Source organism: Biomphalaria glabrata, chromosome 14 (genome assembly GCF_947242115.1).
Source record: "Biomphalaria glabrata chromosome 14, xgBioGlab47.1, whole genome shotgun sequence".
In the NCBI taxonomy this organism is placed as follows: Eukaryota; Metazoa; Mollusca; class Gastropoda; family Planorbidae; genus Biomphalaria; species Biomphalaria glabrata.
Window position 1 is genome coordinate 29482511 of NC_074724.1, and position 26560 is coordinate 29509070.

At 38.2% G+C, this 26560-nt stretch overlaps 1 protein-coding gene across 8 annotated transcripts in view; it reads left to right on the top strand.

The window, feature by feature from the left end:
* LOC106065868 (pleckstrin homology-like domain family B member 1) overlaps positions 1-26560 on the top strand; it is a 255809-nt gene that overhangs the window by 75878 nt on the left and 153371 nt on the right. The gene's annotated exons all lie outside the window — the stretch shown is intronic.

The window sequence follows — 26560 nt, forward strand, 5'->3', positions numbered from 1 at the left end:
CCCAATGAATATCTTCCCGGGGTAACCAGTACCCCAAGAAGTACTGCACCGAGTAAGGTGTGGAAGAAAATGAAGCAGTCTTAACTTCATTCTGTCCCAGCTCTGTGTAAAAAGTCAAGTTTCCCTTTCAGACTTTAAGATTTGTTAGACAGATGATGTTAAGGTCATCTGTTACTATAGCCAACGGTTAAGTTTGTCCCTCAAATAAAGCCAGCGCGTTGAACAATGAAGTATAGTCTAAATGAAACCAGTGTACTGAACAATGAACCATCATTACTTTGTTATCAAATAAAACCAGTGTATTGAACAATGCATGTACCATGTGTCTTCAGAGATTTAAAGGAATCGAGTACATTTTATTCAAGCTGGTCTTCAGCTTACAACTAACAATCAATATCTGAGAATAGCAAATAAAGAAATTTTTAGTTTAAATTGCAAGCTGTAAAGTATTGTTTGTTCATGAATTAGCTACATGTATTTACTGCAGAGCTCATACTGGGGTCAAGTTTGGAGACACTCTCCAGTGAATGCCCCGTGCGGCCCGCACCACACGCACATGGCTCGCTACGCCTCTGCTCCTGACTATCACGATATGTCACTACTAAGCCTTAATGCAACTATTTCAGGTCATTTCTCCAGAATACTATTTCAAACCATATCTCCAGACTACCTCTTCAATTAACTACTCCGGGGTATGCCTTCAGGTCACTACTTCGGGGTATGCCTTCAGACCACTACTTCGGGGTAAATCTTCAGGTCACTACTTCGGGGTATGCCTTCAGGTCACTACTTCTGGGTACATCTTCAGGTCACTACTTCGGGGTATGCCTTCAGGCCACTACTTCGGGGTAAATCTTCAGGTCACTACTTCGGGGTATGCCTTCAGGTCACTACTTCGGGGTATGCCTTCAGGTCACTACTTCGGGGTATGCCTTCAGGTCACTACTTCGGGGTATGCCTTCAGGTCACTACTTCGGGGTATGCCTTCAGGTCACTACTTCGGGGTATGCCTTCAGGTCACTACTTCGGGGTATGCCTTCAGGTCACTACTTCTGGGTAAATCTTCAGGTCACTACTTCGGGGTATGCCTTCAGGTCACTACTTCGGGGTATGCCTTCAGGTCACTACTTCGGGGTATGCCTTCAGGTCACTACTTCGGGGTAAATCTTCAGGTCACTACTTCGGGGTATGCCTTCAGGTCACTACTTCGGGGTATGCCTTCAGGTCACTACTTCGGGGTAAATCTTCAGGTCACTACTCCGGGGTAAATCTTTAGGTCCCTACTTCGTGGTAAACCTTCAGGTCACTAATTCCTGTAACCACTATTTTAGGGCCATATCTCCCGGCTATCATTTAAGGTCACTACTTCGGGTACCATCCCAGGTACAACCGTAGGGTAACACTGTGTTCTACCCTCTCTACACCCAAATGTGCAAAGTGCCCACCACTCCACCATAAACTCAAACATTAGCACCCATGATATAGTCTGTACACGCACACTAAGCCCTACGTTGATTTCTGTGTATCTCTAACACTCACCTACACATAGCATTGTTTATTGGCTTCCACGTGACTAGCTCAAACACTGTTCCTGACATGCTGCACCGCCTGCCGCCTTGACCTTTACGAAATATGTGCTGCCACCGTCGGCAGTTTCAGATAATGTTACATTATACAGCCTCCTACGACACGAATTTCTAGAGGAGAGGGTGGAGTCGTTGACTTAGAACACCAAACTGCTTGTAGACAACTAAACTGCTGTACCGTAGGCATATTAAATATTTACTTATAAAACTTGAAATAACTTGAATAACTTCCTTGTGAACAAGACCAAATAGAAACTTTTATTATAATAGAGACAAATTCAAGTTAAGATGAAATAAATAAATGTAGTAGACTTTAGTGATAATGGACCTCATTCACCAATCGTAAACAAACAACATTTAGCACGTGGTGCTCTATCTCTTCTATATAATTTACGATCACATGTTTAATTCATGATGGTTGTCACGTGACAGTTTTTCCCCTTTGTTTTATCAATAAGATCACGTGACTAAATGTTTGTTTGTTTACGATTGGTGAATGAGGTCCATTGAAAATGGTATTTTGAACAAAATCTGGCTCACTACAAAAAAACACGTCTATTAACTCAGGCATCCTGAAGTCGTCCTGCATACTTAGCACAGCTTACGACAGCGCTGCTTATCTTGCATCATTCTACAGCAGGGGTGGGCAAATTACGCGCGCGGCCACATGCGCCCCGCCGAAGTGTTTTATGCGGCCCGCGGACACTTAAAGAAATCAGGGGTGCCCACACATTAAACAAATATAAACATGCAAATATATTAAAAATAAATCATGGTAAATAACTATAGAAATTATTAAAACTTTTGTTTCTTATCACTTATAATAAAGAGGCTAAAGAAACATTGTTTCTAAGCGTTATTCTATAAGTTTAGAGTAAATAAAGATTATTTTAAATGGTAATAATTCGAAAAATGCAAAGACAAGTTCAGGCCAGTATTTATTTAAAAGAACTGTGTCGAAAGACTTGGGTTCGCTTGTCAAAGATAGCAAGGGTAACAACTGATGGTTCCCGTGATTTGACTGCGAAAAACAAGCTTTGTAATAAAATAAAGAAGAATTAACAACCATAAACTCATAACGGGAAGGTTTACACACAGCTGCATTAACTGTTAAATACTAATGCTGAAAACATACTCTAAGGTTCATATTTTTTTTGGCATAGGGCAGACCTTAGGCATTGACAAACTATGCAGCTGCCTACGATTGTTTGGGACCTTGTACAAAGTTTACTTTCGAATAACTTGGAGACGAAATAGCGAAACTTATCTTCAATTTACTGTTGAAGTACACCAGGTTTTAATAAATTGCATATGTTTAGTTTCTGTCAAAGACTCATTTTCATGCTAAATGTACCCAAGTCCTGGACCATATCATAGTGACACATACAACGATAAAATAAGATTCAGAATGCGACATATAAGATCTTTAATTCCATTATTTTCACTATCATACAGCAAAAATAGTTAGAGTCCACCTTTTGACTATATATCCACAAAAACCCAACTGTCCTGCACTAGGAACAAAAACACCCCCTTATCATGAGTTACATTATGTTTTTCCCAACATCTCACTAAATAAAAACAACCCAAAACAATAACAGTTTTGAAACTAACAACCTGGATTGCCCCCCCTTCTCCTCTACAGTAAACAGGAGACCCAGGCTGACCAGAACTCAGTCCTGACATTTCTCCCCCCTCTAATTTTTGTCTGTTTCTGGGTTCGTTTAAAACAGACAAACTTCCGATAAGAGATTTTCCAAACGTACATATATCAACATGCAAATAAAAGTAATCTTGGTACTAAAACATAGCCTACAGTTTGTACAAAAAAAAAATGTATCCACATGAAATGTCAATACTATACACAACCTGCTAGGCAATAATAATTATATGTATATATATATATACATATATATCAACATGTAAACAAAAAAATAGTCAGTGAACAAGCATATTTTCCGAAATGTAAATGTTATATACAACATACTAAGCAATTACAATTATATTTATATATATATATATATATATATACACATATCAACATGTAAACAAAAAATATTGTGCAAACATATATTCTACCTTTTGTAGAAGGCGGTTAATTACATATCCCCAATCCTAGCAAACAAATAACTTTGAAATGAATAAATATTGAATGTCAGTTATCTGTAATCAATGTCATGTTGGTCTATTCTGTTAGTCTAGATAGAAAGTCAGCAATTACATTTAGTTTGCCCTTTAGATGTTCTACATTAAAGTTAAATGATTGTAATAATAGAGCCCAACGACAAATTCTATTATTCCCATATGTTGCGCTCTTCAAAAAGGCCAGTGGTCTATGGTCACACTGAATTGTGAATTTAGCGCCATATAAATATCTGGACAAGCGTTGCACCCCCCAAACAATGGCAAGGCATTCATTCTCTATCACCGAATACCGTTGTTCTCTGGGCAACAGTTTTCTGCTCAAGAACTTAACAGGATGGAATATTCCTTTTACTTCCTGCAAAAGGCAACATGATATGGCTATGTCCGACGCGTCTGTTTGCACAATAAATGGTCTATTAACGTCTGGTAATTTCAGTATAGGATCCCGTGTCATGCACATTTGAATTTTTCTTAATGCCCGGTCACATTCTGGAGTCCAATTGACCCTCGTCGGTGTCCCTTTTTTTAACAATCCAGTAATTGGAAATACTATTTCCGCGAACGCTGGAATAAATCTGCTATAAAAATTAGCAATACCTAGCAAACATCGAACCTCTTTTTTCGTTTTTGGTGCTTTTATATTTAATACCTTGTCTCTGTTATTGGGTTCTGGGTATATGTTTCCTTCACCTACAATATTACCCAAGAAAGTTATTTTAGGATACGCGATTTCAAGTTTGCTTGGCTTGATAGTAAACCCATATTCTTTTAGCCTGGACAACACTTTCTCTAGTGCTATTAAGTGTGATGACCAGTCATGCCCGAATACACAAATGTCATCAAAATAAAACACAACATTTTCCAGTCCTTTAAGAATGGTCCTAATAGTCCGATTAAAAAAACTAGGAGAATTAATCAGACCAAACGGTAGATATTTAAATTGAAAGTGACCACTTGGTACCCTGAATGCAGTGTACTTCCTACTATTTTCTTCTATTGGTATTTGCCAGAAGCCTTTTGTTAGATCTATCTTTGTAAAAAATTTGGCACTATTAAGTTGTAGGAAAAGATCTTCTTGGTCTGGAATAGCCTCCGCGTCAAATTTGGTAACCGCGTTTAATTTCCGAAAATCTATGCAAGTACGTACTGTTGAATCTTTTTTCTTAACCAAAACGACAGGAAATGCATAGGGCGATTGAGACTCTTCAATAATGTCCATTTGAATCATGTTCTCTACCTCCTTGTCTAAGACATCTCTCATATGAATAGGAACTGCGTATGGCCTCAGTGTAATAGGCTTTTCTGTTGTGAGCTCAATGTTGAATGATTTAACCTTCGCTTTACCCGGTATATCAGTAATTATATCTTTATACTTCTCAACTAGCGTCTGAATCTGTTCTCTTTGGGATTCGGTTAATTCAGTATTGATACTAATATGTTCCCTGGAATTTGTACTCTCAAGAGTAGGTAACTCAGTAACTTCATCCTCTTGGTTATCATCTTCCTGGTCGGTTACAAGGGACGCTATGCACGCATGTAATAATTCTTCCCCTTGACCCCCATATAAGACATGAGACGCACTTCCCGAGAGTTGTAGATCACTATTTTCTTTACCCGTACATTCCGTGTTGTTTTTTTCATGATATTTTACTAATCTGTTAACATGAAGGATTTTTACTCGATTGCCTTTCTTTATTTTTACATTAAACTTGTTAATTCTTTTTTCTACTTTATAAGGCCCCTCCCAGTGCAAGGCTAACTTATTCTGTCTCTGTGGTTTCAGTAAAAGGACAGAATCACCTGTTTGAATATCTTTTTCTTTGCTATTTCTATCATAATACCTTTTATAATTTTCCTTACGTTTTGAGCTATTATTCTGAGCTATTTGACAAGCCACAGCCAGCCTACTTTTTAGGTCTAATAAATAGTCAAACACATTCTTTATTTCTGGTTCTACCTGTTGATTAGTAAAAAGATCTTTTAGAATTGACATAGGCCCCCTGACTTTCCTTCCATACAACATTTCATAAGGGGAAATGTTAGTAGACTCATTTGGTACCTCTCTGTACGCAAACAGAAGTGCATTTATAACTCTATCCCAATTCTTAGGTTCTGCTTCGGCCGTCTTTCTCAGCATGCACTTCAAGGTCCCGTTAAAGCGTTCTACGCCCCCATTTGACATGGCGTGAAATGGTGTTGATTTAACAATCTTTATTTTAAAAAACTGACATATTTCTTTGTATAATTCGGATCTGAATTGAGATCCATTATCAGAGAGTATCTGTTCCGGGAATCCTATTCTAGTAAAAATAGCACTTAGAGCTTCTATTACTACTGGTGTTGTTGTATTAGGTAGTGGTACAGCTTCCGGCCATCTTGTTGCCAAATCAACCAACGTTAAAATGAATCTATTCTTCCGATCTGTCATTTGGAGTGGTCCTATGATATCAATAGCAACTTTAGCAAATGGAGTGGAAATAATATTCATGCGCCCTAGTTCTACCTTTCCAGCTTTTCCTGGGTGTCTACCTCTTTGACAAAGGTCACAACATTTAATGTATGTTTTTATATCTTTATCTACCCCAGGCCAAAAGAAATGCGAATATACCCGATATCTGGTTCTATTTATAGACATATGTCCAGCTAAAGGTGTAGAGTGTGCTATTTCTAATATTAGTTCACGTCTATTCGTGGGGATTACAAGTTGTCGTTCTATTACCCCAGGGGTATCTTTTCTCTCAAATTCTTTGTAAAGTAGACCTTCTTCCACTATAAATGATACCAATCCCTTTTTCTTATCTTCGACCGTTCCTGCTTTCGCCTTTTCCCATAATCTAACTAACGAACTATCATTTCTTTGATCCTCTCTAAAATCACTGTCCAATTCCATCCACTTGCTTAGACCAATCCTGTCATTATCTTCCGATTTGACCCTATTGTCTTCTGCTTTCGCCATTGCCCTAGTAACAGCATTCCCATATAAAAATGCTTTAGCCTGACCAACATTTCCAATAATAATATCTGCTATTGGGTCCTTGAACATGGCCGCTACAAAGACTCCTTTTAAAAATGGAGTATCAATGTCTATCCAAGCAAGTGGATACTGAAAAGTTTGTCCATCTATTAATTTTAAAGTGAAAAACCCATCTATCTTCTGACTTTCTTCTATCAAACTTTCTCGGACCCCAATTATGCTCGCCCCTGTATCTCGTAGGACAGATACCCTTCGATCTCCTAAAAATCCCTCAACTATTTTCAATCCACCAACTGATTTATCTTTATAATCTAGAAAATTATATGTATCAGTGTGACATGCAAATAATCCCATATGTTGCCCCCTTTCTGGTAATACTCTTAGTCATTGCTGTGTTGGCCCTCTATTCTCATTTATCTTTACCCGACACCATCGAGCAATGTGTCCGCCCTTTCCACATCTATAGCATATCACTTGTGTACCCTCTGTGTTTATATTATTCGGGCGACGACTGTTAGATTGACCAGTGGCACCAAAAGCTACATATGGGATATCGTTACTAGTTACTTTGTTACTTCCCTTTACAATATGTGTGGAGCCTTTCGTGGCATCTCTAAATTGATCAATACAGTCTAAGACCTCTTGGGCTGACGTAGGCTTTCGTAGCAAAATATCTTTCAGGGCCTCAGAAGATAGCACACTGTAAAGTCTGTCTCTCATTATAAGGTCAATTATACCGTCTACTGTCATTGGGGTTTGTGATGTTTTAAGCCAGTTGTCAAATGTCCTTTTCAAATGGACATAAAAATCTTTCATATCGTCCGTCTTTGGGGAAAGTTCATGCCACAGTGTTCGACAGGCTTCTTCTGTGAGTTGGGCTTGTTTTAGGAGCTCCCCCTTAACAAAATCATAGTCAGTGTTATGTATCAGTTTTGTTTGTATCATAAACAATTTTAGTTTTTCATTTAACTTGTGAGTGAGGACAAGTGGCCATCTTGTCTTGGGTATGTCGTTAGCAGTAGCAGTCGTTTCGAACAGTTCTAAGTAGAATAACAAGTCCTCGTTGTCTGTCATGCATTTTAGGTTTTTGTCTAACTGTTTATTCTGTTGGGGGTTGTCGTTAACTGTCATGTCTTTCTTATCCATTTCATGTTGTCTTGCTAGTTGTTTGTCCTCCATCTCTCTTATATGTCTTCTCTCCTCCGCTTCCCTTGTCAGTCTATCTGAGTCAATTTTCTGTTGGGCCTCTATAAATTTCTTTAACGTTTTGCCCTTAAACCCCAACATCTGAGCCTGGGCTACTATCTCCTCAAATGGACGAGGTATAAACTCTGACATTTTCCTAGAGCAGTGTCCTTTATTACAATATTACCTCACAAAATGATATACATACAAAAACAATTAAAGCAAAATTAAAATAATACTAATACCTCTGTTCCTACTTATGTTGTTCAACTGGTACTCCAACAGGTTAAAGACAATTGTCCAAGGTTATCCAATAATGTGATTTCTCTTAGTCTATTTCAGGTAGATAATCCAACAGGTAATCCCAACATGGCTTTATACCTACGCGCGGTATCGGTACTTGGAATGTATCACAAAAGTTAAATTCATATAAGTATTATATCCAGCAGTAGCTTCTTCAGTATAATCCAAAAAGAATGTACCACAAAAGTTAAATTCATATAAGTATGAGATCCAGCAGCAGCTTCTTCAGTATAATCTAAGGAACGAGCGTATTGGTAATCCAATTATAAGGAACGAAATTGGCCCTGCATATACACTTATGTTTAGACGTACGAAGGGGTGCTACTATTACTTGCTAATAGTGAACACATTCGGCATGTTAAATCATTATTATTAGATAGTAACAGCCTAAAATACAGACGACGAGTTTCCGCTCCTTATGGACTTGAACTCTTTCATTAGTACACACTTGGAGATATGCGCTGTCTGGGTGCAGCAGATACTTCAGGTTACTGTACTCAGAGATATGCGTTATCTGGGTGCAGCAGATACTTCAGGTTACTGTACTCAGATATGCGCTGTCTGGGTGCAGCAGATACTTCAGGTTACTGTACTCAGAGATATGCGTTATCTGGGTGCAGCAGATACTTCAGGTTACTGTATTCAGATATGCGCTGTCTGGGTGCAGCAGATACATCAGGTTACTGTACTCAGAGATATGCGCTGTCTGAGTGCAGCAGATACTTGAGGTTGCAGTACTCAGAGATATGCGTTGTCTGGGTGCAGTAGATACTTCAGGTTGCAGTACTCAGAGATATATGCTGTCTGGATACAGCAGATACTTCACTGGAGATTGATGCATCCATCGCATGTAGTTGTTTTGGACAGGCCCCCAAAATGTCAAAGACTCATTTTCATGCTAAATGTACCCAAGTCCTGGACCATATCATAGTGACACATACAACGATAAAATAAGATTCAGAATGCGACATATAAGATCTTTAATTCCATTATTTTCACTATCATACAGCAAAAATAGTTAGAGTCCACCTTTTGACTATATATCCACAAAAACCCAACTGTCCTGCACTAGGAACAAAAACACCCCCTTATCATGAGTTACATTATGTTTTTCCCAACATCTCACTAAATAAAAACAACCCAAAACAATAACAGTTTTGAAACTAACAACCTGGATTGCCCCCCCTTCTCCTCTACAGTAAACAGGAGACCCAGGCTGACCAGAACTCAGTCCTGACAGTTTCTTCGCTGTTAATTTTTATGTTTCCATTTTACTTGGGGCTACCAAATTCACTTCGCCTAGGGCCTCAAATTATCTAAGGCCGGCCCTGACTGGCAGTTCTGAAAGTAATTGAAGATTTGGAAACAAAACATTCCGATATTCGATAACAGTAGTATCCGCTGGTCTAGCATTAGAAGAACATGGAATCTCAAGGTAGAAATTGGAAATTGATAGGTTCCTTGAAGGATATTGACAGGGACTGTTATTATTATTAATATTTCTAATGAAGAGTTGAAGAAAGACTTCATGTTTATCATCGGAATCATTTCAATGGGTTGTTTGTACATGTAATGTATGTGCATCTTAAATCTTTTCAAAAAAAGCTATTCCATTTCTTGAGGCCAGTAAGTGAAAAACAGATTTGTATATGGATTCCTTGATTGTGGAATTTAAAAGCAAATTTTAAGACGTCAAGAGCTTGGAGTCAGTCTTTCATACCCTCAGCTCACTATTTAGTGCCGAAGCTGATTCAGCTCCAGAGGACGTAGGCCTACCTCCAAGCAAATTATGACCCGAAAGAAAAGCTCGGTCAGTTCTTCCAAGGGGTGTCATTGGTACTAAAAGCTGTATGTCCACATTGAAAAAAACTTTGCTGCTAAACTTTCACATTATTTGGAACCACAATCATCCGTGAACAAGCTTTTTATTTTTTATTTCTGTTTGAAAATTATCAAGTGTTTCAACAGGTTTATGCTGACTGACTGTAATAGAAAGCAGTAACAATAAAAAAACAACAACTAGTAAGCTAGTTCTATGGTTCCGGAACATTATGCACGAGAGTAAACAGTTCTATACTTCATATTAAGTACTACTCTACATTAGTGGCGAAATGTTGTGATGTAAAATTGTAAATAGTCAATAGCAAAGAAAAATCGTTCGCAAAATTACTTCAAGAAATTGCTAATTCCTCAATATAGATAGATAGATCGATAGATAGATAGATATAATTTTTATTTATTTAATTATGCGGCCCTCCAGTCCCCAAATGTTTTTAATGCGGCCCTCGGTAAAAAAAACACGTTACCCACCCCTGTTCTACAGGACTAATATTAAAATTAATGCTCCCTCTCTACAACTAACAATAAATACTCCCGTTCTATTTAACATAAAATACACACACACACACACACTCCAAAACAAGTTGGGGGAAAGGTGAAGGATGTAAGGGTATTAAACGTCATTGTGCGATGGTTGGGTGGGTGGGGCAATGGAAGTGAGGTTAGGTCTGTCCACGTTTAGGAATCATTGGCGCCCTAAGCATCTCAAAAGTTTAAAGATTGGAACACTGTTTTTTTATGTTATCCCCCTTGGTTAAAGGAGGGCAACGCTGTGCCAATGTGTTATATTGGTTTACTCCCAAGTGGATGTGAGGACAAAGACATATCTAGCTGGCAGACGGCAAAAAGGTTGATAGCCATTGGATTTATGTGGATTGTACCAAGGGGCGTAGCTAGGAATTTATTTTCCATCGCTTGGGGGGCCAGGGGTTTGACCTCTTTGGGGGCCCCTGCATTTTGGCGTAATATTTAATTTTCAATGTAAAAACATTTGGGGCCCCCTTCATGTGGGGGCCCGGGGGGGATTTTCAATTTCTCCCCCCTCCTCCCCACACCCTAGCTACGACACTGATTATACCTCAAGTGCTATTTACTTTAATTAATTCGATATCTGTGTTACATTGGATGAAATATAATTTGTCATAATTAAATCTTAGCTATACACAGAAATACAATTGGCTGGAGAGGTTCTTGCGATCTGGAGATGAGGTCAATTTAAGAATGAAAACAAAAGCTACGAAGTGCGATGCATTCTTTAGCATTGGAATCTCTTCACCACCCTCCCCACACTCCCGTGAGCTAATTAAAACTTGTCTGTCAAGATTACAGCATCTGGGAACAGAAGATGCAGATTTGACATTTGATGAGATTACCTACTGCTTCTAGTCTACTAGGCACACATGTGTACAAAAATGATACATTTACTGTTTCTAGTCTACTAGGCACACATGTGTACAAAAATGATACATTTACTGCTTCTAGTCTACTATGCACACATGTGTACACAAGTGACACATTTACTGCTTCTAGTCTACTATGCACACATGTGTACAAAAATGATACATTTACTGCTTCTAGTCTACTATGCACACATGTGTACAAAAATGATACATTTACTGCTTCTAGTTTACTATGCACACATGTGTACAAAAGTGATACATTTACTGCTTCTAGTCTACTATGCACACATGTGTACACAAATGATACATTTACTGCTTCTAGTCTACTATGCACACATGTGTACACAAGTGACACATTTAAACGCTTATATCGCAAGACGGGGAAGTGTGTGTGTGCGTGTTTGGTACAATTCCTTGTACTTGCGTGTGTGCGTTATAATTCGTTGCATTAACATTTTTCTGCTGCTTGTATCTCGCATATCTTCACGCGTTGCTTACAGTATATTACATCTAGACGCTAGAAAGCTTACAAGTCCTAAGTCAACGAGCAATAAACTAGATCAGATATTCTTCTTTATAGAGTCAAAATTTGCCCACGACGGAAGTGAAAAAGCTACCTAAAACAACATTTTGTTGAAAGAGTGTTTATTGAAATTATAACTTATTCTAACTTTCGTTTAAAATAAAATATAAAGGACTTGGATAAACGTGATAAGATTTTATGAGTGTCCTTATATTAGGTCCTGATTAGTGTATGTAAACAGCAACCTCAAATCTCCACGAGAACAAATGTCTAGTTGGTTTCCTTTATTTGTGATGATGTTTATAAAAGTAATGAATCCAAGTTGTACCAAATAACAATTCGTCAAAGCAGCCAACAACTTCTGTACAGTGAATCAAAATACAAAATATAAAATTGGAATCAGTTTTTGAAACCACATATTTAGCTAAAGTGTCCTAAAATTCTAGAACAATAATCTCTAACCCAATGCCTATGTCGTCACTAGAAAATGTCGCGTTCAAAGTCTGTCTACTACAGTGCGTTCCTAAACTAAACTAAGTGTCTAGCAATATAGACACATTTTAATGCTGATTGTATCATTAAATACGAAAACAAAATTTTAGGTAGCTATCTGGGAAGCTGCATTGAAATGTGGAACATGAGATGAATACATTGAAGCCGTAACGATCAAAAAATGGAAATGGATGGGAAATTGAAGTCGTATTGACAATTCAAAGTCGGATTGAAGAATTCAAGAATGGCAGTTAATCAGATTATTGACACAGAAACATGCATAAATCACCTCGCGAAGTGTTTTGAGAATATAAGTGGAAAGAGAAGCTCCATAAGGGTAGACTAAATGGCTTAATAAATTAGGTCTTAGTGAATAGGATAATTAATGAAATACAAACTAATAATGAGATATGTTGTAGTTGTGTTGTATAAAAATTTTGGGGAGTATTAGCACAATGGAAGAGTACTGAGTGAATGAAATATAGTGAACTTAATGAAATATAAAAATATGGAGAAATAAAAACAGATTTTGTTTTAATGAAACAATTTTGTTATTTGATAAACAAGCAAACAAATAGTCAAAAAAAAAAAGATTAATTACAGTATTTATTTAGGGTTGCTTTTTATCTGTGTACATAGTTCGGGGCATGTAGAGGTCGGATATATAAAGGCGTAGTTTAGATCAGTCATGTGTATGTGCATAATAAACCTAGACATAATAGATCTGTGCGATTAGAAATATTTTTACCAATTGTTTTAGCTTTTAGCTTTCTCAATGCGCTATGATCCTATCATTTGTCTGGACCAGTTCTGAAAGGGGGAGGGAAGAAGGTATCATGGTAAATGTTTACATGATCGTTTTTTCTATACATTTTCACTTAGGGCTCAAGAGTCCTCAGGGGGACTAATGCAACTTATTCCATCACATCTGTCAATTACTATTTCTTGCCCTTGTTCAAGATACCAAACAAAATAGTTAATAAGCTGATTGGCTCATTTTTAAAAATTGATTCTTGTGTTGTAATGTAAAAGAAATAATTGTGCAAATTTTCAGCTTGATCCAAGAATGGGTGTGGGAGAAATAACGTGTATAAACATTTTACCCGACAGACAGACAGAATCTGATAAGATATCATATCATGTTTCTTTTGAAACATTTGCTTGGGTTTTTTTAAACAATGTTAGGTTGAAAAGTTAAATGCTTTGTAAAAAAAAAACCCCATATGCATTTAGTACTATCATGAATGTTTTGTTTGGTTATGTGATTTCAACCAGTTCTATCGGTAAGTCATTGGATGGCTTGAATAAAAAATATTTTTTGAAGTGTGAACTCGGGTGTGGATTATGTGTGTTTACGAGTGTGTGTGTTTGTGTGTGTGTCTGTGATGCAATCACTTCAACTCCACTGCACATCCAGACCAGAGAGAGAGCTGGTTCCTTGTAGCTGCTGATCCAAGAAACTCCAGAACTCTCCCACGGCGTTATCAGAAAAACCAAGAAAACAGCTCCCCCCCCCCAACAGATGCATTGTAGCTTTATCTCCCGCCTCCTGCCATTGTTCTCCTCTCTCCTGCTAATCCTTGTTAGTTGTTAGGATCCATTAGCTGTGACCTCCTCCAGCTTTCTTATCATTGCTTCTTCTTTTTTATTTGTAGATGTCTAGGACTTGAGAGGACTTGAAAGAACGCTTGGGTTTTTTAACCAATGTTAGGTTGAAAAAAAAAACAACAACCCTTAAATAGCTGGAAAACTAACAAATAATCTGTGATAAAAGAAAAAAGTTCACTTTGTCATGTATTATAGGGTACAATCTCTGCACTAAGTGCCCCAGAGTGTCATAATGGTAGAGCCTAGCAAATAATCTCACAGAACTTTGATATAGAGAAATACAAAGGCAATTACTTGGAGCTTTGTAGTACAAGGACTGAACAAACTTGATCGCCAAGTTTTATCAACGTTCCATTATGTGTTGTTTTTTTTTAAAGTGTATTTTATATTTAACATGGTATTTCGAGTTTGAATGAAGCTTTGAACTGAATAGATCCGAAAAATGTTTCAAAAGAAACATGACACGATATCTTAGTTCAAAAAAAGATCAGGTCCCTTCACTCCCAAAACGTGACAGAATTTCTCTAATGAAACAAACTATACTTTATAAAGTGTTGAAAATAAAATAGAGAAATAGTGAGTCTGCCTGTGTTCGTGTTATGTGCTCTTCGGATCGTCGTTACGAAGGTCCCGAGTTTGATCCACGCCCGCTGTTATTATTTGCCGTCCTTCAGGACGTGTATGCTAGGACGTCATTGTCTGCATTAGCTTAAGGAACGTCCGAAACGTATAAGACCAAACAAGGTAAAAATGTGAGCGAAGCACGAGATAGAGCTTTGTGCGTGGGAAATTATTTCTATAGTTCCGATGTTTAATATTTGTAGAACATCGTAAGACTTATAACTGAGCAATTGATAGTGGCTGAAAGGTAAAACAGAATTTGAAGTTTGCTGATAAATTTTGAATCATTTTATATTAGATCTTTCTTGTGTTCGTAACTCTAGACCAGTGGTTCCCAAACTTTTTCTCTAGCAGAACATGTTGGATATTTCTGAGTATTTAGCGGAACACTTTGCTTATTTTTTAGAAAGGTTAAATCACGTGGTGGCCTACTAGTTAATTATTCCAGTAGTTCGTAGAAGACCTAATGAGGTCTTACGGAAAAACTAGAGTTTCGTGAAGCACAGTTTTGTAAGCTCTGCTCTGGAGCTTCCTGGCAGAACCAATAATTCCTAGTGCTATTAGAGATTGGAATGGGTTGCCTGAGTCAGGCCAGGAAAACCTTAAAGTCTTTGATTAACATGCATGACTAGATTGAGCGCGGGACTTTCGTAGTGCAAAATAACTTCTTTTGAAGCAACGTCTGTATTTTGTGATGCACGATACAATAGGATATAAGGAGTGGTAGCAGTCTGATGGAATCTCATGTAGTTGTATTTCTAGTTCAGATTTTTTTTTATCTATCTACACATGATTGATGTTTTTATCTTTTAGATTTTAATTCGCTAGCATTCTCATTAAAAAAATAAATGATTCCCACATAAATGTACTAAAATAAAAATTAAAAAAGTTATAAATTTAAATAAGGGGAGGTAACTTGGAAATTCATCAAAATACATTTTACATGAGTTATCCTTCTTGTGCTTGTCACTACTTGGTCCCGATCTGTCCTACCCTTAACTCTGCTCCGGCTACATGTAGTTTATAGAACTGTATCTCTAGCCTCCCCTTGTTCGCGTGAGTGTCATTCCACGAAATTATCACGCTCATGAGTGTTAGAGAAAAGGGGATGGGGGGGGGGACAAATTATTTCACCCCTCCCCCAATTGCCGGCGCCCCTCTTCCCCCCCCCCTTACTCAGTTATAATAATCGTCTAATTCTCCAGCATACAAAACTCGTGCCCTGGCAACTTTCTATTGTGTCTGCCATGCCGCCCACCCCCCAACCCCTTTCCCTACTCAGCATATTATGTACGTGTGTAAATATTCTGTGCCATTTGCTACACACCGTGTTTGTTTTTATCTGCTAACCGAGTCAGTTCCATTTATTTTCAGTGAATAATTAATTCTTCGCATGGGCTAAGGACACAACTTTTAGTTCGAGTTTTTAGCATTGGGAGCCTTTTTTTCCGTTTTAATTTCCTTTCAAGGCAATCTCTCATTAGAACTGGATAATTGAGAATGTCAGGATTAATTAGTTTTATCGCTAAACTGAAACGCTCTGGTTCAGGTGAGTACAGATAGTCAAGTCTACGTTTGATTGCAGGTAGTTGGGTCTAAGCTGCCCTAAATATCAATACTCTATGGGCAAAAGGCTGTTAGATTTAGTTAGCCCTATATACTTGACAATGTGGAAGGAAATATATTGGATTAGATCTAGATCACTTAAAGTGTTTCTCAAACTGTCTTACGCGGAACCCTAGTGCACCGCGAGGCTAGAATAGGTGTTCCACGAACTATTGGAGGAATTACCTAGTAGACCACCGCATATCTCTAAGTAAATGCAGGAATGTAAAATATTTCTATTAGTTCTTCTTGATAAGAAAATAAATTCTATATAATATCACTATGAAGTTTTAACATATCTAGATCCTGAATGTAATTTGAGACTAAGATACAATTAAAGATCAACCACTAAAAGGTTTCTGGTTGAGTTGATCTGAAGAGAACCACAATACTTGCAAAGAAGCTTTTTTCTAATTTTAATATTTCCTTCTCCTACAATCTATTTATGCAAAGCAATGTTTTCTAATTATGTTGCCACAAAGTCAAAGTATACAAACAGGCTTTTGACGCCACTCCATCATATCATATCAATCTATATTTTAAAAATAATTATACTTGAAAAAAATTAAGCAACCTAATTTATAATAACATGTATGTATTACTTTTCTATTTAAACAATTATAAAAAAATATTTAAAAATTCCAAACCTGAAAATAAGCAAAATTTTCTGCAGAATACTTCAGTGAAAAGGTTTGGGAAACATCTGACGCTATTCTTTCTCAATGCTAAAAACATTAGAAACATTCCATGTTCTTTGTTTTTATTTTATTAGTTGTTTTTTGTATTTAGATAGAAAGGTTTTGCTGTGTTTGACGTGTAATTTTGTTGAGCAAAAAAAGGGGGTTACACAAATAAAGGTAAATGAGCTCTATGTATCATATCAGATCAGATCCTTGTTGTAAACTCCTCCCGGGCTATGCTTCTCAGCCGCAACTTGGCGCTTGGGTAGAAACGGTCGTTGAAGGTGACGATTTAGGGTTAGGGTTTCTTTCTCTTAGTTTCACTCTTTACATTAAATTAGATGTAACTCTAACATTTTTCTTCTGGATGTTGCACATTTCCTATGTTAAAGCTTAAGATGATGTCCACAGTCAATAAATGACGTCACCTTAACTGTGGATATCTGTGGCATTTTACGTCTCGAGAGACGATCTTTTCCTTTTGCAACTTCTTGTGTGACTAAAGAGGCCAATCCTGGATACACAGCTGCGATCGCGGTTGGGCATATGTGATCACCAGGCGCCGTTGCATTATCACCCTTCTTTCTGCTTCTGTAGTGTATGGCATCTGCAATCCGAGACCCTTCCTTTATGCTCTCTCTCCATGTGGATCTGTTCAGTGCCACCTCTTCCCAGCTGCAGGTGTCGATTTTGAAGAGCTTCATGTCGCGTTTGCATACATCTGTATAACGTAAAAGTGGGCGACCAGCGGCTCTCCTGCCTTCTATTAGATCGCCATACAGAATGTCTTGTGGAAGTCGACCTACTGGCATTCTGCGAACGTGGCCAAGCCAGCCAAGGCAACTGTGGATAGGGAAAATATAATTAGAGGCTCTAATTCTTTTACTAGACCAAATTGAAAAAAGAAATGAAGAGAGAATGTGTAGATAGTCACACAAAAAAAGAGGAGAGAGAAGGAACGATAATGAGAGAGAGAAAAAGAAAGAGAATGAGAGAGAGAGTTAAAGTGAGAGCGAGACTGGGAGAGAGAGAAAGAAAGAGAATGAGAGAGCGAGTTTAAGTGAGAGCGAAACAGAGAGAGAAAGAAAGAGAATGAGAGAGAGAAAGAGAAAAAAGAAATGAAGAGAGAATGTGTAGATAGTCACACAAAAAAAGAGGAGAGAGAAGGAACGATAATGAGAGAAAGAAAAAAAAGTAAAAGAGAAGTGGGGATGAAGAGAAAAAGTGTCAGAGAAAGAGAAAGTGAAAAAGATGACATATTACTAAACTTAGTACTAAAACATATAAAAGTTGTAATGTCAAACGTCAGGAACACTTGCAGATGGGGCTCGTGAATCAGTGCGTGTTCTGGAACGTGAAGAATACCCCCCTCTTCAACCAATTGCTTCTTCGTCGCTAGGGGGGAAAAAAAGGACACTTTGTCCAGTCAGTAGACTATGTCGATGACCGGTTTACTGACCCTAGACTGCCCTCGAGTCACCCGGTGATGGCAACTAAAAGTGAACGACCTGCGCCATTGCCAAAGTCCCCCACCGCCCCTACTACCCCTCAACTTTTTTGTTCTCGTCTGCTATAATATCTTAAAACATAAATTAAGAGTTATCTTTCCCTCACCCCTCCACACACCTTTTAATTGTTCAATTCCAACTGCTCACGTATTCCACAACTTGTAGCCAGAAACACGACAGGGCTCGATTTCACTAGTTCACTACTGTTTCACCAAACAATTGTTCACCACTTCACAAAAAGTTTCACTGGTTTAAGACCTTTTCACCCGTCCACAAGCGTTTTAGTAATCAACAAATATGAACAGTAAGAAGAGTACATACATAAAGAACGGTAGTTGCACAAATATGCCGGTGATCATTTTCATTGTGCAAATTAGCACCGAAAGACAAAAAACAAAAACAAAACAAATCCCCAAAAAAAAAAAAAAGCAACACTAAATATTTTAGGAAAGAGAGTGAATAAATTTTAAAAAGACTTCAAAAAAAAAGTCTATTAGACCATGTTAGGTGGTTGTAAGCCTGAAGTTTAAAAAAATACATTTTTAAAAAATTGTCTTCAATTCAAATATACATATTTTGGATTGTAAAAAAAAAAATAATAAAAAATGTATATAATATTTGATTGACACTTTCACAGAAATAAGACCTGGTCATGTGATATACGGTCTGGACTGTCGTCTCCATAGTTCCTTGTTCAAACTCTGCTCGCCACCAGCCCTTTCCGTCCTGTGGGAGATTTCGGGCTACTTCATCTTCACCTTCCCATATCCCTGTCTCTGTTGGACCATTAAGGCACCACACGAGATCTGTCAACCGTAGTTCTCCATTCATCTCTGCCCTTTGCCTTGGAATTTCATTTAATGACAGGCCTGTTCATTCTTGGATGTTGTCTTCCCATCTTCTTCCTGATACTGTCTCCTGAAGGAAAGTCTTTTCGAGCCCGAAGGACCTTGCGGTGTGGCCAAAGAGTTTGAGTTTACGTTTTTTGACAGTGGTTAGCGGGTCATCCTGGGCAGGATCTTTCTGTAGCATCTTAGATCCATTGCTAGGATTCTTTTCTCAATATATGCAGTCCAGCGTCCAAGATTCGTATACATATAAGAATGTGGCTGTGACCAGGGACCGCATCAGTCTGATTTTAGTGTCGAGGGCTATGCTCTTGTCTGTCTAGATTGTTATGGGTTTTGCAAGTGCTGCTGTAGACTGTGCAATTCTGGACATAGGTTCAGGTTTGGCTCCTTCATCAACAGCTCCAAGGAATTTAAAACTACTGACACTTGTCAGCTTTACGTCACCAATGCTGATGTCCCTTTTAAAGCCCTGTTGGGTACTGGTCATAATTTGTGGGTTTTTTTCGGCATTGATCAGCAGAAGTCTTTTCTTTGCGCATCGCCAAGTCAGCTAATCCTTCTTCTGTCCCTGCTAGACCATCTATGTCGTCCACAAAGTGCAAGTTGGTAATCTTGCTCAAATGCTCATAGAACCTTCGTAGCCTTCAAAGAGCATCTTCCATAGTCCTGTCTAGGGAGATATTGTAAAGAGTTGGTGTTTGAGCTACTAGGAACGTAAAAATCAATTGTATAGGAACATCCGAAATATTTAAAACAAACAAACCAACCTCACTTCTTCAATTCTTTATATATAGAGACATCAATAACTATATTACTATTACTACATATGTAGATGAAAAAAACATTCTTAATGTAAGCTACTTGCAGAAGGAACTCTAAACTTAGAGGAATCTAATACTATTTAAAACTATTTTTAATCAGTTCAATTAACCATTTAACCCATGCACGTCGAACTGATGTCTTGTAGCAGGGCCAGCTTTATGGATACGTTAACTAGGCAGCTGCCTAGGTTGTCCGTTTGGTGGTGTGTGTGGGGTGGGGGGAACGCTTTGCACTATGATTCAAGTTCTATTCAGGAATGTATAGATCTACTTGTTAAACTTCACATGTTAGGAGACCATTGTTTCTTCCTTTTCAATTGAGCTGAAAATAAAAAACGGTTTATACAAACATATTTTAGAAGTTGACGGAACGCTGATTGAGCCCTTAAGGAAATTGCGCTAAATGAAATTTGTTAATTGAGATATAGTTACAGGAAGGTTTTTAATTTATTGAGTATTTTTCGGTCTTAATGTATTTTTCAATTGCATTGGGGAATTCACTTCGCTTAGGCCTAGGGTCTTCAATTACCCTGCTTATAGGCGTCTATTTAAAAAAACAACTTTAGGTATTGTCTCGGTACATCTCCGTAAACTTCAAAACAATACTTAGGACTCCTTTTGGTATCGATTTGACTTTATTTGGGACGATACCTACACCTTAACATCAAAGTGTGTGAAGCTGTGTTTGTCCATGTGTGTGTGCGTGTCTTTTATTAGTGTGTATCGCGCGCCGTGTTAGGTGAACTATGGGACGCGTCATAGTGTCAACTGAATGGGATTGGTCTCCCCTGTGTGCCGAAGGTAGCAGACGAGAGGACACCGCTCTGTGCTATTTTTATGACCTCTTCCGAAAGTTAATTTCGTAAAAGGATTAATGAGGCCATTTCCTGAGTTTCTTCCTAGTTATTGGAGTAATGTGGCATTATCTGTCTACTAATTCGTTGATATTTCGTGGATTACCTTGCTGCTAAACATAGATCTAGACTAAGATTAGTCAATAGATCTAGTCTAATAATATAATAATTATTATAATTCAGTTATGTGTGTTATAAAACTTACAACGGGAGCTAAACTACATCTAGATCTACTTATCTATTAGATCTAGAGTAACGGATTATCTCTCTTCGCTGCATATTGTGGTCTAGAATAGTTCTAGAACTAGAATCTAGATATATTTAACTGGCACAGCTCAAACAGGTGAGATAGACTTAGATTCTAATCCCTTCACTGTAGTATAGATCAGGAATTTTTTTTTTTTTATGATACTTGGAATGTTTATTTTAACCTTTCAGGTGTCTTCCCTGTTCTCATGTTGTTATTACATCTGCACAAGATCTAGTGCTGTGTTGCTTAAAGCTCTGTGTGTTGGATATGTGTAAATTGACACATGTGATCTAGATGATCTATATAGACTTGTAGCTTCTTGCTGTCTTGTCCAATAGGCGGGAACGCTCAAAATGTGCACAGGTTGCGGGAGTTTTGCTAGATCTAGATACATGTATTAGGTACAACAGGTGGGCCTTTGGTAAAGTCCTTAGTCTTTTAAAATAATATGATTAGATATACGTTTAAACTTTCAACTTTGATCCAAACTCTTTGGCACTTAGATCTAGATCTACATTTTATGGGTTTAGATGATTTGATGTGGAATTTTTAACTGTACTAGAATCGAGATATTGCCCTGGATATGGCAAAATATGTAGGTCACAGCTGGGACTTCGTTGCCATGGAAAATATTGCATGCCTCGAAAAAAAAAGCCTTATTAGATCTATAGCTAGATAGATTTAGAATGTAAAGTCAACTGAATAGCCAGTGCAACCCAGTAGGTACCCGACAAATGTGGTAGTAAAGTAGAACCAGATCTACATTCTAAATGATTACAGTTGTGTAAAAGTACTGATGACAGACATACAGGTGTGCGCGCTAAATACTGTCTGACCTTAGTGACCATTCAAAGCTTTACTAATTAGTTGTTGATAGCATAGTTTGTTAAAGCGTGAGAGTGTTTACATTTGAATAAGCAGTGTGTTAGGAAAATGTAGACCTACGATCTATATTAAGTCCTGAAGTTTTGTTTTTTTTAACTATAATTAGTTTCAGTTCGTTGCTCCACATTTTCTTCATGAGCTGCCTTGTGGTGAAAGGATAAGGAAGAAAGACACTGTGAAGACACATCACTATTATAGGTTGTGTCAGCATCCTTAAAAATACTTGAGAATCGAGATGACAAAGATCAATATCTCGTCTAGAAAGGAGACCCTTAACCTAGATCTATATCAACCTATATATAGTACTATCTCAGCCTACAATGCACAGTACAATCAATAGTCTTATCTTAACACTGCGCTTAAACAACTTTTTACAAATCGTAAACATTTTTCTGTTATCGAATGCAAATGGAACACTAACCATCCACGTTAACTTGTTAATTAACTTCATCTCATCATATTTCAGTCAGTGGCGTAGCTAGGGGGCAAAATTTGAAAATCCCCCCGGTTCCCCACTTGAGCGGGCCCCCCAAATGGGTGTTGTTTTTTTTACATTAACCCATATTACGCAAATTGCAGCAGCACTCAAAGACGAAAGAGGCTTTTCCTCGTTTGAAGCTTAAAAGGAATGGATTACCTTATAATCAAAGCATCAAATGATTTTGTCTGTCCAAACGTTTTGTGACCCAGGTACACTGTACTCTCTTGCTTCTGGGTCAAAAGAGGCCAGGTACTTTCCTGCATCTGGGTCAAATAGGTCAGCCACTCTCTTGATTGTGGGTCAATGAAGCATCCGTCTAAATCTAACTCTGCAGAGCAGAAGCGCCCATTTAATGGAACCGGACATCGTGTGTTGGCTTGACCATACGGCGCTCTCCTCCGGTTGACATCCATGTTACAAAGTGTCATAGCATATTGCGAATACTATCCTACCCTTTTCACTTTTATTTGGGCTGCTAATTTGAAATTAATACGTTTTTTTTTTCATTTGATCCATTAAGTCTTTTTATACTAACAAAAATAAAGTTTTTCTAAGTATGCAATTATTTATGAAATAAATTGAAACAGTAAAACTTTGCGAACAAAGATAAATGTACGTTCCTGGTTCCATATGGTAAGACAAATTTGTATAAATGCTTCTTCTTCCCAAGTGCTATTAGCGCATGGACTTGGTTGCCTGGGTTAGCCATGAAAACCAATGACTTGGCAGAATTCAAGTCATTGATTAATATGCATGACTAGATTGACCTAGGAACACGCGTGGGACGTAATTATCTTCTCGTCTGTATTTCATAGTATAAGAAGAAAGACCATTACATAAAATACGAAGCGGTAAAGTTATACCTCCATAACCCAATGGTTGAGAAGACAAGGCTTACACAGATTTTAGGAAGTCACTTAATGAGATCGTGTTACAAAGAAATCCTATGCCGAACGGGCAGTCGACCGTTGTGACTAAGCGTAACACGAGATTTTCCTATGTTCTTCGACAGATTCAATCACGCGTCCTCCGGCTGGAGGAAAACGCAGACAGGTACGTTTTCGTATGATCTGGCAAAACACCTTCATGAAGGACCTCAGGGTAGTGGACACCGGTTGGGAATAGGTTGCAGACATTACTGGAGACTGAATTCTATGGAGGCAGATTGACGCCCATGCACCAAAAAGACGCCGGTGGATGTAAATAAGTAACCTCGTTTGGGCTCGTTAAGTGCAACACTGATGTCCGGTGAGATGGGCACCTATCGTCGCTCAACCATCTCCAAAATTGTCTTACCCACAACATGCGGCAAATGTCAATCACCCAATAGAACTGGTTGACTTATGAAGCCTCATGCATTTACTGGAATTTAAGACATGGAGCCCAAAATATAAATACAGTTGTAAAAAAACAAAAACTATATGTTTAAATAACACTTTTATTGTGAGTGCTAGTTTATAGCCTCTAATGTATTGATTTTAATCGTGTCGAATCTGTCAATCAAAACCACATTATCTACAGCCCTTGAACTTGGTAAACTTTCAATGTCGTGCATCATACGATGAAGTCAATGTCCTCCTTTAATAAATAATTGACTAGCATCGACTGCAGCGGCGTCACCAATAGAAATCAAAATCTAAACCAAAGAATACTATTGATGCTATTCTGTGTGATGCAACGGATATTTAGAGATTTGTTAACATTGCTAGATCTAAAATTTATATTTAAAAAAATGCCCGTTTGCTGAAATGGTGTATTAAATTTTAATTAACATTAATAGTACCGAAGTATATTTTTCATTTTATCCTTTCATTCATACATCCCAGTGGCGTTACAGTCAGTGGAGGGGGCCCTGGCCTGCTTCTGAAACACACCCTTCCATTCAGATCTCTCCTAGGCTTCTCAGTCTCCATGTCCGAACTCTTGAGCTGTATATTCGCCTGTCACATTCCAGTCATATCATTATTGTCTCTCAACTTAATGGACCATTCACCACCCCTTTCCCCACATGGCTACACTCAGGGCATCATCATATCTAACAGTGCTGTCCTTGGCCACACTGGCTACAACAGTGAACCACATTGTGACAGATTGTTGAATGTCCGTCTTGTCATGTCAGTGTCACCTGTCACGATGTGTATTATGACGAATGACTGATGTACGGTAAATTCTGAATAAAATGCGACACTAAAACGATGTCTGTACTCAGTTTTCTGAGTGGATGTGTGTGCAGGAACGTGGGAATAAGTGTGTGTCAACTAAACTTTTAAAGGGTTAACTGGTGCTATATAAGCGACAGATTTTTAGCGCATTTTTATTTTTCTTCATTCTATAATTGATATTATGTCTTTAATTGAATATAAGAAAAGTTATATATATATATATATAGCTTTTATATAGCGCTACTTTCATGCTTATAGCATGCTCAGAGCGCTTTTGGTCCAATCTCATTTGTGGACCGGTTGGGGGGGGGGGGAGGGGGTATCTAGGAGTTGGTTTTCCGTGCTGCCTCAGTAAACACAACTCTGCCCGAGTCGGGTGTCGAACCTCGAGCCCCCTTCTAGGTAGTCAAGCCAAGCCAAGTTCAAGCGCACTTGGCCTCTCGACCACACTTCCCAGTTACTGATTCTTTGAATTACATATAGTAGACCCTAAGTACCTTCTTTGGAGGCGCGGTGGCTGAGCGGTAAAGCGCTAGGTTTCCAAACCGGGGTCCCTTGTTCGAATCCTGGTGAAGACTTGGATTTTTAATTTTGTGATCCTTGGGCGCCTCTGAGTCCAGCCAGCACATCAGTTGGGGAAAAGTAAAGGCGGTTTGTCGTTATGCTGGCCACACGACACCCTCGTTAACCGAAGGCCAAAGAAACACATGACCTTTACATCATCTGCCCTATAGACTACAAGGTCTGAAAGGGGAACTTTTATTTTTACCCTCTTAATACCTCCAAGACTTACTGATGACCTAAAATAACCTTCTTTTGACATGAAAGACCTTTTTATGACCCTAAAAAATCCCACTTATGACCTTAAAGGCCTCTTGATTCTCCTTACAGAGTACCCTTGCAGCTTTGGCTGATATGCACCCGCAGAACCTTCATACAACTCATACAAAAGAGCCGGTAGCCGGCCCCCTCCTTTTTTAAAAAAAAAACTGCAAATAATTCACTTCCTTGCTATGTATTGTAGTATGCGTTTAGGACTGTCGACACAATGTTCTCAAATTTGAACTGCTCCCGTCCCCTGTCGTTCACCAGGAGGTTTGAGTAGAGTATCAGTCTGCCTAAGAAAATCATGAAAATATTGGCTTGAAAATCAAAACTTTTGTTGGATGAAAATATGAACAAAATAATTAACTTTTAATCTTTAACGTGAAAACAAAAATGCGAACAAAAGTAATGAAAGTGAGTGAAATAATGTGCGCATGCGCTTCTCGGGTATTGTTTCGTTTTCCTGGAAATAAGTCCAGTGAATTAAAACAATTTTTTTTATCACGTCAGATTTAATCAGATCTTATTCCAATTTTCAAACCAACCCTCAGACGTGAAAGCACGTGATATTTCAGAACCAAGAAAAGAAGCAGCCAGTGCCCCGTCACTAGCATCAACAACATAATCACCAAAAAAAGAAGCCAGTGCACCGTTACTAGCATTATCGAAAGATTCCATCAACGTTCAGAATTGTTTTTCAATACTTTTAGAATGGAGCTTTATACGTTTGATAACGTGTAGTGAATGAGGAAATGTCGAAACAGGATCACATTGGCAACTGGGCCCCCACGACGACCTACTGACCACTTAAAAAAAACAATAAAAAAACACTTTATGGCCATATTACAAGGTCCTCAGGGCTCACAAAGACCTCCCTTTAGGGAACAGTACCAGGAAAAAAAAAAGAGGTAGATAGAGAAGGCGAGTGTCTCTTTACTAGGAACGGACGGACCTGCCACCGG